This window comes from Calypte anna, chromosome 23, assembly GCF_003957555.1.
Source record: "Calypte anna isolate BGI_N300 chromosome 23, bCalAnn1_v1.p, whole genome shotgun sequence".
Lineage (NCBI taxonomy): Eukaryota > Metazoa > Chordata > Aves > Apodiformes > Trochilidae > Calypte > Calypte anna.
The window spans coordinates 1467183-1479908 of NC_044268.1; positions in this window are offsets into that span (position 1 = coordinate 1467183).

Below are 12726 nucleotides of genomic sequence, written 5' to 3' on the forward strand. Positions count from 1 at the left end.
TAAGGCAAATGGAAGCACAGTTGAGAAGTGGGGCTTAGCTGACAACTGACAACTCAGCTGAATTATTGGGAAACAGTTAACTATTCTAAACATTTACATTTCAAACAGTTGTGAGAAATCAGGAAAACAAGGCAGTTGCCTCCTCTTTTCCAGTAGGATTTGTTCTAGCCACTGACAGGCCTGTGAAATTATCACCCATTTATGAAGCTGTTATTATTTATTGTTCATTAATCCCAACAAATATTCCACCAAATATGGGAAGCAAGAGGAAGAAGAAACTAGTGACCTGGTGTTACAAAAGGATCTGGAACCTACCTTCAAAAGTTGAGGAGCATTTTCTTTGTTTGCACCAAAAGTACTGCCAGCTTAAAGATGTCTTTACACATCCCCATCTCCAACAGAAAAGCCAGAAACTGCAAGAAGATGAGAAGGATACTGACCACAGGCAGGTGTCAGGAACTTCAAAGAGGAATGGCTGGGCCAGAGATTTTCTTAACAGGTCTGTTTAGTAATCATCAAAGGTTAAACTTGGTTAATCAAACCTGGAAAGCTGAAGAGCTGCTGATTTTTGAAGTGCCCCTTCATACAGCTGCAGAGGTGTCAGGAAGTAGCAGACCTTGGACTGGAAACCCAGAGAGGAGACACCCAACAGCCTGGCTGAAGCGGGTGGAAAATATCACCAGAAACAGTGTAACAGAGAGAAAAGGGCAGCACTGCCTGCAACCCTGCAGCAAAGCAGGGGACAACTCCCTGAAGACCCCGAGCCCACTGCTGTCACCCTGATGTGTCCCCTCCATCTCCAACCTGCATGGGGTGCCAGGTGGCTCCCACCCTGCACAACACCCCAAAGCTCACCCAGTCTGCAGCACAACTCTTCTTTTGTATCTCCTTCTGCCCCAAGTTCAATTTGTCTGGGTGATTTATGAGGTGAAGTCAGGCCAGGCAAGGCTCCTTCTGAATGGAGGAACAATTCAGATAAGAAACAAATCTCTCTGGAGTTAACAGAGGAAACTGGACGTAACCACATTCACTGAGGTATTTATTATACATCTATGCCAGGGGAAGCTTAGCACTTCTAATGCACATAAAACTGCAGATAGCTGCTGGGAAAAGCAGAAAACAAACAAAACAGATTCACAAGTTTCTTGATAATTTAAATTAAGCCACTAAAGCAACAGGAAAACAAGAGTTGCTGGCAAAAGCAACAGATATCTATCAATTCCAGCTTGCTGCTTGGAGCAACCCACAGGGATTGAGAAGCAGTTGGCTCCATGTCCCCTCAGATACCCTCAGGCTGAGGGACTGCTAAACTGTAATCAATGTGAATACATAACCCCCAGCAGGCACAACATTACTTTTGTGGCTGTTGATTTCATAAAGTGTCTTGAGGTTCTTTGTCATGAAAGATATTGTATATAATTACAGGAAAAGAAAGAAGACTCTAACTGGTGGTCCCAGGGGGAGATGCAGGTTCTTTGATGAGTCAGCCATTCGTAGGGGATCATCAGCACTTCGTAGGTGGGGGTGTGTGTGAGATAACTTGCAAGAAATAAACCTCTCTGGTATAACTTCCAGTTAATAGTTGGGAAAAGATAATCCCCAGAATTCACAGGACACAATGAAGTCACACAATTAAAAATCCAAAGTGTAAAAACTATTATTAAGTCATCCAAGTCCATTTGTAATAATTGATGGTAAATCCATCTACTCCAGATGGGAAGAGGTCACCCTCTTCTTTTTCCAGGGCAAGTCTATGAATAAGTTGAGCAATTAAAGCTCAAAGCAGGTGAAAATTAAAAAAAGGATCATGAATGCACATGGGAAAGAACTCACACTCAGGTAAAGCTCCCTAGCTTTCATTCTGGAATCCAAAAGACACATCTCCATGCCACACAGCCACAAAACACAGGGGACTTTGTACACTGTTTTGGTTTTGGGGGGTTTGTTGTGTTTGTTTTTTTTTTTTTTTCCAAAAGACTTGTCACTTTTAAAGGCACGTTGAAATCTTATTTTTACTTTTTAGGTCTTCCTTCTGCCATCGGAGATGACCTAAATTTTGAGCTGAAGCTTTCACAGGATTCTTGCTTCGAATAGAAAACAACAGCAAACACATCAGGCTGCAAAAGAGGCAAAATAATAGAAAGGAAAATTACAGTGAAGACCTCACTGAATATCAAGAGGTCACAAACACTGCAGAAATAGATGCTGAAGCAGGACTATCCAGAGTCAGTGGACACAGAGTGACTGCATTCACAAAAACCTAGCAGAAGACAGGTGGGCAGGATGTGAATCCAGTGCTGGAACACCCAACAGTCCTCAACATTCCCCTCAGGGATAACACTGTGACCCTTGTGCAAAAAACATCAGACACCAAAATCCAAGAGGCTCCTGTCACCCAAAAATAAAAGTTGAAAGCTTGCTACCAGGAAAGTATTCAAATGGAATCAAACAGCTACAGAAAGAGGGAGAGGCTATATTCTATATGCTAAAGAGAAAAAGGTATGGAAAACACATCCAGGACCAGGCAATCAGTAGAGATTACTGAACACTCATGAAGCTCATTATTAAAAAAAACCAATGTACTTGAAGGTACATTTGTTTTCTTTTATTTATCATCTTCAACAGTCACCAGAAACTAAGATTATAATCTGTGCCTTTTTAAAATTCCATTCAACAGATGTTCATAAACAGACTTGAGCCAAATTTCAGATCCCCACAAGGATATTCAGCCAGAGAACTTTTACAAATGGATGATAAAGTCCTGTTTTTTCCCTTGTAATGATTGCTTTTCTGAGACATCAAATCCTCTCTTAGCCTCATTACCAGTTCCCACCAGCATAAAACATATTTTTCATCTCCATTTCCTATAGTAGTTTTCCAAAAATGGCACTGACATTCCCAGCACAAGACAACTTTCCTTCACTCTTTCTTTTTTTTTTTAATGTCATCACTTCAATACAGTAGAAAGTGCCTCTCTCAGCCACAAAGCTCTGTTCTTTTAAAAGAAGAAGAAAAAAAAAATCCAACCGGTCCTAATAAATATTTACTTAATGTAAAGAAAAAGGAATTCAACAATTAAGTATGAAAATTACAGGGGAAAAACAAAATGAAGACATTTGGAATGGCAAAACTGTAAGTTCAGCCCTTTTTCTGAGAATAACTGCTCAGTAGCTCCTTTTGGGACACAGTGAGAGGATATCTTGAAAAGTGTGGTCTAGAAATACCCCCAAATCACAGAAATGGTAACTCACTCGAGGATTTAAAATGCAATAGAAAACTGTGAAATATCAGGACACAAAGAAAATGGTGGAATGAAAGCAGCATTGCACTTGTCTGCATTAAAAGAGGAAGAGGGGAGCTGAAGTGAAAGGTTTTATTTTTACTTAATTATTCTCAGTGTTCACTGGGGACTCCTTCCAAAGTGTATTTTATATTTGGACCTAAATGCAAGCAGGATTCTGCCTTGATCTTATTCCTTGTGACGATTTGCTTCTTAAATTAGAAGTCCCACAACCAGAATGTTGACACCACCACTGATGTTCCTCCAGCACCTGAGAGGCTCTGACGTGTTACCCATCCATTAACCCAGGGAAGGAGGGGAGGGAAAGATTGTTTAAAATAATTTAAACAAAACAAAACAAAAATCCAGAAAATAATAGCTTATAGGCTTGTAGTATCTTTCAAGCAAGGATTTCAACAATCCTTTAAAATACCAAGTCTAAAACCACTTTAAAACCCCCAACTTTAAGATATTTTGGAAATGAGAACACATTAATTGAGTGAGCATCCACCTGTGATGCAATTACAGGAGTCTCCTACTGCAGCATTTCACTCATATTCAATCCACCTTCTGGTTACAGCTTACAAGTTTGTGGTATGTAGAAGGAACAGCAGAGCTGGTTAAAGATTTTCTCTTGCTTCACATACTCTGCAAGCTTCTCATTAACTCATACATGACTTTAATCAGTGCTGAAGCTCACACTTCTTTCAGCAGGCATCAGGACTGGTCCAGAAAAAAAAAAAAAACGACCCTCCCTCAATAAAATATTATTATAACCATGAATTAGTAAAGAAAGGCAAGCTTTTCCTAAAGTGACTGCTGATTTTCCCACATAAAGGGTTAAACCTCCACTGATCCAGAAGAGGTAATAAAATACAACTTTAAGGACAAAAATGGAGCACTTCAAGAGATTATTCCGAAGAGCTACATTTGAGATAAGACAAAAACCTTAAAGCACAGATGCTTCTGAAACAAGAGATCACACGTTTCAAAAAGCACGTTACCAATCCCTTTATAATGAATAAGCAAAACGAGGGGGATCGTTTGGGTTTTTTTTTTTCTTTTTCCTGTGGATCTCAGAGGAAAGGGGGCATTCAGGCGATGTGCTAGCAGAGCCAGATGCACGCTTTGCACTTATGCAGGGCTGTGGAGCTGGTATTGGTTGGTAAGGGGGGGAGAAAACAGAGTAAGCCTGAGAAAAACCCATCAGAGCTCCTGTCCTCCCCTTTCAGCGTTAATGGGAGGGATAGAAGTCTATGGGAGCTGCAGTGGGGGATGGGGCAGGCAGAGGGGGTGGGGAGAAACCAAGCAAGGCCTTACAATCATCAGCAGCTCTTGTTCTCCTCTCCTTTCAGCGTTAACAGGAGGATGTGAAGCTCATGTAGCTGGGAACGGGATGGGGGAAGCAGTGCAGGATCATAGTTTAGCTTTTGTCCTCTCTCCACAGGGTTAATAGGAGGACACGAAGCCTGTGTAACTGGGATAGGGGGAGGGGACCGGGGGCGTTAGGGCTTTAGATCACAGTTTCTTGCCCTGCTCTCCCTGCAGGGTTAACGGGAGGATGTGAAGCTCTCGTCCAGGGGCAGCTGGAGGATTTGTGGGGTCCTGTGCGAAGTCAAACATCCGGGGAGGGAGGGCGAGGGGACCTGGGGCAAACTTCCCCTCAACGTGGCGGTGCCTTTCGGCGATTCCGAGGTCTGCTTATCCAGAAAAAAAAAAAACCAAAAAACAAACCCAATAAAGTTGCCCGTGGGGTGGCCACCAAGTGGGGTGGGGTGATCCCAGCTCCTTATCTGTAGGGTGCAGGAGGGCCGGAGGGAGGGCCCAGGTGTGCTGACAGAAACACGGGCCCTGAAGGAGAGAAAAAGAACCCAAGACAGAGGGGGGGGGGAGCAAGGGGAAGGCTCAACCCCGGGGCCCGTGTGGAGACTGCTCCGAGGGCGCTCACCTGCCAGGAGGGCACCGCGTCAGTGAAGCAAAGGGGGGATGAGGGAGGGGGGGTCTGAGGCACGACCCCAGCCCCTCACTTTCAAGCAGGGGAAAGTTTCCCCGAACTTCACCGCTCAGCCCCGGTACAGGGGAGCAGTAAGGCAGGGGAGGGGGGTGGGCTGCTGGGTGGCCGCCCCCTCATTCCCCATGTGGGGGGGAAGCAGGGATAGGGAGGCAGCGAGCGCTGCTCCCGGCTCCGCTCCGCGTTTTCCCGCTCACTCTCCTCCCTCGCGCTGAGCTCCCCGCGCCTCCTCACTCCTCCGCGCCTCCGGATCCCTCCGCCGGAGCCGGCTCTTGGTTTTTTTCACCTCCCCTCCCCCTCTACCGCTTCCTTTTAATTTATCCCTGCCGAGTCCGCGGGGTGAGGGAGAGCAGCACTTCTCTCCCAGTTGCTACAAGCGTGTTTCGCTACGGGAGAGAGAGAGAAGGAGCTTTCTGTCGGTTGAAGGGGGAGAGGTGGTTTGGGACTACTTGGCGCTCTTGCCACGGTCCCGGCGGAAGGAGCTGACTGTGCGAGAGGCTGCGCGGTGCTGCGGCTCCTCTCAGCGCTTCCTGGAAACTCCCGCTTAGGAGCGAGGCGGGGGGGGTTGGGGGGGCGGGAGAGAAAGAGTCCCAGGCCGGGAGCTGGGAGGGGGCACGGCGCAGCCCCCACCACACCGGGGACGCGCACACTCAGCTCGGACAGCCCCCGAGCCCGCTGACACCCCTCAACCCGATCCTCCCCCCTTTTCCCCTTCTTCCTGTGTAGATGGAGCACTGAGAAGTGAGGGAGAAACTCCCTCAGTAACCGCCGTGCCGGCTGTGGGGTGGGTGGGAGGAGGGAGAACGCTTCTTTTTTCCCCCTTCATAACCTGGGGAGCGCCCCGAAGGAGAGGGGTGGGGAGCGGGAGGAGGTGACGGGGTGGTTGGGGAACGAAGAGCCCTTCATGCCGGCCTTGCCAGGGGAGGTGCAGCCCGGTGGGGAAGGGCGGGGGGTGCGGCAAGAGACCCCCCAAAGCTGCCCTTTCTCCCCCCTGTGTTTCTTTGGGCTGGGGGAGGCAATTCCTCCCTCCTGGGGTGGTTCTGAGCCCTCTCCGAGCCCCCCACGGGCGGTGGGAGAAGGCTGCAGCGGCGGCGAGTTAATGGGAGAGCGGGGCGGGGAGGGGGGAGGGGAAGGCTGAGTTTGTAAATGGAAACACTGGTACATAAGCATTTAGCACAATCGGGCTGGAAAGCTCCAACTGCAAAGGGCTGAGAACAAAAAAAAAAAAAAAAAAAAAAAAAAAAAAAAAAAAAAAAAGTGCAAACCCTCCCTTTGCTGCCCTCTGCCTGCCGCTGCGGCGAGGCCTGCGGAGCGATGGCGGGGCGGCCGCTGCCTGAGGCTCCTGCCTGCTCCCAGCCCTGGGGAAAGGACCTGAGGAGCTCCCCGGGTTGGGGACACTGCAGGGACACGGCCCTGCCAGCCTTTCCCACCCTGCTGCTTCCTTCCCCGGCAGGAAGCTCCTTGCTTCAGAGAGCAGAAAGCAAACAGCAAACTCCCGTGTCTTGGGTGAAGAAATGGAGGAAACGGGGCTGCCTCGCGCACACCTGCGCTGCTTTTCTTGCCCCCGTTACAGTAGTTTATCCTTTCTTTCCTGGCTGTGGACGCACTTCCAAGAAACAGCCTTTCTTCAGGCTTTCCTAAAACTCATTCCTCGCTTAGGCTCACCAAAAAGATACCTGCAAGTTGAGAGGGCTTTTGAAGGGGGGGGGTGGGGGGGGCTGAGGGGGGTGTCTACACTGTAGTACTTATTAAGAGTAAAAAAGCAGGGTTGTAGGCAAGCCACAAAAAAAAAAGAAGTGGAAAAAAACAGGATGGGAAAGCATGTCTGCTGATAAACGCCCGTGATACACAAACAAGGACACAGAGCATCAGTTAAACCGTATGGTTCATTAGATACGGGCTTAGTGATGCTGCCTAACAGTTCCTTACTTCCTCTGTCTTCTTGAGCTTTTTGCCTCTTTGAAGCTCATCTCTCTGGCTCTGCCAGTTCCCAGAGTTTATCACCCTTAAAACCTGGAGGTGTTGATCCTCTCTGGTGTTGCAATCCCACTCTTGTAAAACGAAAACATACAACAAACCCTTTCCTCGTGGAATCTGTGAGGTTTGGGGATGCTGGGACTACTCAGGGAAAGCAGGAAACGTGTAATGAAATTATGTGGAAGAGAAAGATGCATTACAGCAAGCAGAAACCCGCAAATCCTGTTAGTGACCAAGCATTGCCATGGAAATTTCCTGATTCTAGATAGCTGGCACCTTCTGTATGCTTCCATTTCCTTCATACCATTCCCTGAATTTGGACACGGCTTCATTGACAAAGCTAAAATCCAAATGTAAATTGAGGGGGAAGGTTGTGCTTGGCCTCCTGATCTCTGTGAAGTCACTGTTTTAGCTCGAAAGTAGTTCAGGGTCTACTGGAAAGGGGCAGCCTTCAGCTCTAGAGGACAAAGAGGGAACCATCTCTCAGCTTTACACTCCTCCAGCACTGGTCAGAGATGATCTGTGCTCTGTTTAGGCCTCAACTCCCTCTTAATCTCTCACTTTTAGTTAGTTGCTCTCTTTGTTGCACTTTTACTATTTTGCTCTGTGTACTCCAATCAGTACAGAACATCTTGTAAACAACATATATTTATTCTGTCAGTCTTGTGCCGCTTCCTTTCTACCATCAAAATATTAAAACACAAAAGCTCACTGATTACTCATCAGCAGATCTGCAAATTTACACACAGAGACAGCTTTCTTGGGAGCAAGTCAGCAAATTAAAAACAACTCCTTCAAAAAACTTGGGTTGAGAATGGATTGTTTCCAGACCCCCCCTCTCCCCCCTCCCTCTTGTTTTTTTTCCCCTCAATAAAAAAGGCAGGTCCTGGAGAAACCTAATAAACAGCCACTATTAGGAAGCCAATAGCACACCACATTCTGATGCTAGTTGGTTTGGTGTAATTGCAATCTCGTGTTTAGATAACAGGAGATAGGAAAATGTCACTTTGTCTCCCTGTGCCATAAGAATAAATCATCCTGGGTACTTCAAGGGGATAAAGTGTCTGCCAACAAAGAGCTGATTCAATAGTCTGGACTGAAAAGCTTTACATTGCCTGGTAGATAGTTTAAATTATTATGGGAGGATTATCAAAAGCCTAAAAAAAAAAAAACAAAACAACAAACCCAAACCCACACATTAAAACTCAGAACTCAAATTCTTCTCATTCAACTGCAGGAAATTTAAATGTTGGAGAGAAAAATAAAAAGAAAAGACCCCAGCTCCCTAATTTCATGAACTCTTAATTGAGGAAAAGTGGCTTATTCCTAAATGCCCTTTTAGCGTGCTCTAAGTTCTTGTTTGTCCTCTTGGTTTTATGGCAGCCACTCCAGCAGGGACCCCTTTAACATCAACCACCTGAGGGTTTTCAGTGACTCCTGAATGCTCCTCTGCCTCCTGCACCCACTGCCCAGCACAGGGATCCCCAGCACCATCCTGTAAGCTGTAAAGATACACCTTGAGAAGTTTCTGTAGTAAGTCAATAATTCTGGCTGAAGTTTGTTCAATTAATGATGTTAATTACCTGGCTGGCAGACAAGTTGGAATTTGCAACCGTTTCATAACTGACAGGTACAGATTTTGCAGTTGGAAGTGATTTAACCGTGGTGTTGGTCATAGATCTGCTACAAATCTCTCTCCTGCTGTTCCATGACCTCCTCAGCACCAGGTAGAAGGGCAGTCCTGCTTGGCTGGGGGGGAAAAAACAATTAAGCTGATTGAGAACTGAGTGTTATTTTAAACAATTGCCAGAACCTGTGTAATACTTACACCTGTGCTTTTAACATTTCACCTGATGACATTTGTTATTTTTAAAGGTACTCAAATGAACAGAGATCACTCTGAACACAGATTACCAGAACCTAGTGAAAATGCTGTTAGTTTTATATCACTGCTGTTCCAGTGCTAGGAGCACATTAAAGAGGGAAAGCTGTGGTTATCAGGCTGGAGTACTTGATACTCAGTACTCCCCCACAGTTTGTCTGAAATGTTACTGAAATTCAGGTTCAATATTAGGGAGAAATTCTTTGGGGTGAGGGTGCTGAGCCCCAGGGTGCCCCCAGAAGCTGTGGCTGCCCCATCCCTGGCAGTGTCCAAGGTTGGATGGGGCTTGGGGCAGCCTGGGCTGGGGGAGGTGTCCCTGCCCATGGCAGGGGTGGCACTGAATGATCTTTAAGGTCCCTTCACAAACAAACCAGTTTGGGATTTGCTGATTCTATGAAATCAAGCAGCAGGAGATGCTGTTCTTCATCTTTCCAGCTTCCTCCTGGGCTGCTGGTGTAGGATGCAGGAAAAACAAAAAAACCCCTTGAGTTAATCAGCAGCTAAAGAAACATCATCACATGAAGGGAATCCAGCAATTAATGAATGAAACATTTCCCTGCCTGTGTCAGAGCCCGTGTGATGCTGCAGCCCAGCCCCAGCTCCTGCCCATGCAAACCCACCCCAGTACCACGGAGAGAGGCTGGGGGCCTGTGTTCCCCTGCCCACCTTCTCACTGGAGACACTGCAGGTCACAGGAGCTACAGCCATGAGGATGAAGAGAGGTGGAGATTACTGAGCCAGCACAGACACGCTGGAGAAGTCAGACAAGTACTTTTGGAGGAGGAAATTTCAAGCACACTTCTCAACCCCTCACACAACCTGTTTGGGATCTGGCGAGGCTGCGTGTGACCTAAGGCCAAAGAAGTAAAACGCAGGGAGAATAGATAGAGGTGTCTCCTCTCCTTCTCACTACCAAGGAGAGGTAGTGAGAAGACAGAACAAAAATTGCCAAGCTGGCATGTTAATTTTTCAGGCTTCCCCCCACTAGGGGAATTGTTTTCTTCCCACACATCCCCCAGCATATGTTACACTCCAAGTACCTGGACTCTTCTTTCTCCAACAGCTCTGTCACCCTACCTGATCACCTGTTGATGGCAACTCGTAGCAATTTTAGCCCCTCTAGACAAAACAATTCAGAATACTTACAGCCTTTTTTAATGACTGGAAGATGCTCTTATGTATCAGCTCAAGACACAGTAAACATCAACAGAAGTGGCCAAGCTTGTTTTACATTTTCTGGTGATGCCAAGCTGCCCTCTTACAAATCCTTTTGCTGTTCTTCTGGCCTCAACAGATTTAGGATGGTGTTTCAGAGACCACTGATTATACCATTGGGTGGCTGGAAAGAGAAAGAAGCCAAGCCTGGAGTTAAGGAGAGAGAGACAAACAGTCTGTGCCCCAAAACCAAAGCTTTTCACAATGCTTGTGGGCTGGTTGTGTGCACTAGAGGCAGCGAGCAACAGGGCTGTTATGCTGCAATCCTACAACTCTAATTCTTGCACATTTAAGGCCATATCTGATGGCACATTTCTACACTTTCTGAGTCTGTAATGATCCAGCAGAGTACGTGCGGGTTACGGAGTCGAGGCAGTGGGGAGTGGTGCACTGAGGAGGTGAGAAAACATCTGCATGTGGTGGGTGGGTTTGTCTGTGCTGGAGATTGCAACAAGCAGTGAGTGCAGTGTGGAGAAAAGTCTGGGAAGAAACTGAGATAAAAATCACAGCTTCAGGCTGCCAGCAGCTATTGCCTCCCCACAGACTACAAGGATCCAGAGCACCTGCTCAGTCCCAAGCAGGTTACAGCTGAGGAATGAAAAGTTCCAGGCTTCTCCAAGTTGAGGAGTTAAAGAAATCTAAGTGTCCTTGCTGTAAATGCAAGGTAAATTATTCATTCTCTCTCCCCCCTCCTCTTCCCTCCCTCTAGTTCAGTTTTTCTTTTCATGCTTTAATCGTTTTGACACCAAGCTGTACAAAAGTAATTTAAAATTAACATGACTGACACTTGGTAGATAGCAGGACCTGGCACAGGGCTCCACCTTCTCCTCGAGACTGCAGAGATGGGCTCTGGATTGGCTGCAGGTCCTCGGGCAGCTGATGGCGACCTAGGGAAAACATGGCAAACAATTAATTTGTTAATTTAGTTTTCTGTTTAATTTGAAAGCAGAAAATCATCAGGCACTCATCAGCCCGCGAGCAAGGCTGAGCGGACTTCGGGCAGCGCTGTGCTCCTGACAGCCAAGAGGGGACACATTTCATCAGCCAGCAAAGCAATTTCTACTGCTGGTACCAATGGCTTTTAATGGGTTTGACAGAACACTTGAAGTACTGCAGAGTTGGGTTTTCTGTCACCTCTCCTCAATCTGGTGCCTTTTGTGCGTGTGCTTCCAGCCTCTTGCACTGGCAGAGCGGTGATGTGCCCAACTGTGTGGCTAAAGAGCTGTGAAAAGTTCCCTCCTTAGCCCCCTGTGCCTCCAAATGATCCCTTGGGCAGCTGGAATTCTTACAGGGACAACTGCTCAGGATAGACAATGGCAAGGTGTAACAAGCCTGCATCCATCTCCTTTGGTGGAGAAAGAAATGCTCTCATTTGATTCCTTCAGCTGTGAAGGAGAGTGTGTAATTTCAGATCTGCTTGAAGCAGGCTCTTTATGCTCAGTATTTGAGCCTTTTTTTTGATGGAATAAATGGAACTGGATCTATTTCACGGGTCCAATTCAGGATTTCACTGGTGGCTCTTCAGGGGAAAAGGGAATGAGGAATCATCACAGCCCTAAACTGCATCTCAGGCAGTCAGAAGGCTTTGCTGTTGTGCGTGCGAAGTTGTGAACACAATTAAATCAATTAGTTGGTTACCAGCAGAGGGAGCGTGGGGCAGGGCTGGGTTCAGCAGGGAGTCACTAGGCTAAAAATGGGATTTGTCTCCCAAGGCAGTGTCGCTCTTTGGGAGCAAGATTGTTGCAGCATCAGCATGATTTGCTTCCTAAATCCAAATGAATGGGAAGATAGGATCTTGTTTGCTAATCTGGGACCTTGCTCGGCCTCCCTAATTCCCAGATTTCCTCTTCCCCTCCTTGAGTGATGCTCTCTGTACATCAAAGTCACTAGATGGTACTGTTGCTGTTTAATATTGATGCCTCTGTGGGATGGCTATTTGGGAACCTCACATTTCTGCTGAGAGCTGAAGAAGGGCTGAGTAATCTGTCAGGGAGACACAAGCAAGGAGCCAGGGAGAAGAAGTAGGTCAGGTCTGGTTCTTGGGATTCAGCTGGTGGAGGGGGAGCAGAGGGATGGCAAACATCTCACCTGAGCTGGTTTGCTTCCAAGTCTGCTGCCTGAAGCAGGGAGAGGGTCAGGGCTCACGTACACCCCAGGTCTTGGTCAGCCCTTCCTCTTGGTTAAGTGCTCCTGGGCTCAGACTGAAGGGGAAGGATGAACCCTCCATGGCTGAGGTTGGTGGGAGTTGTGTTGATTACAGACCGTGGTGCCCATGGAGTCAGCCTCCTGGCAGGAGGACGTGCCAGCAAATCTTGACCTCTGCAGCACCAGAACAGCCAAGCTGAGGTGAGAGAATGATCA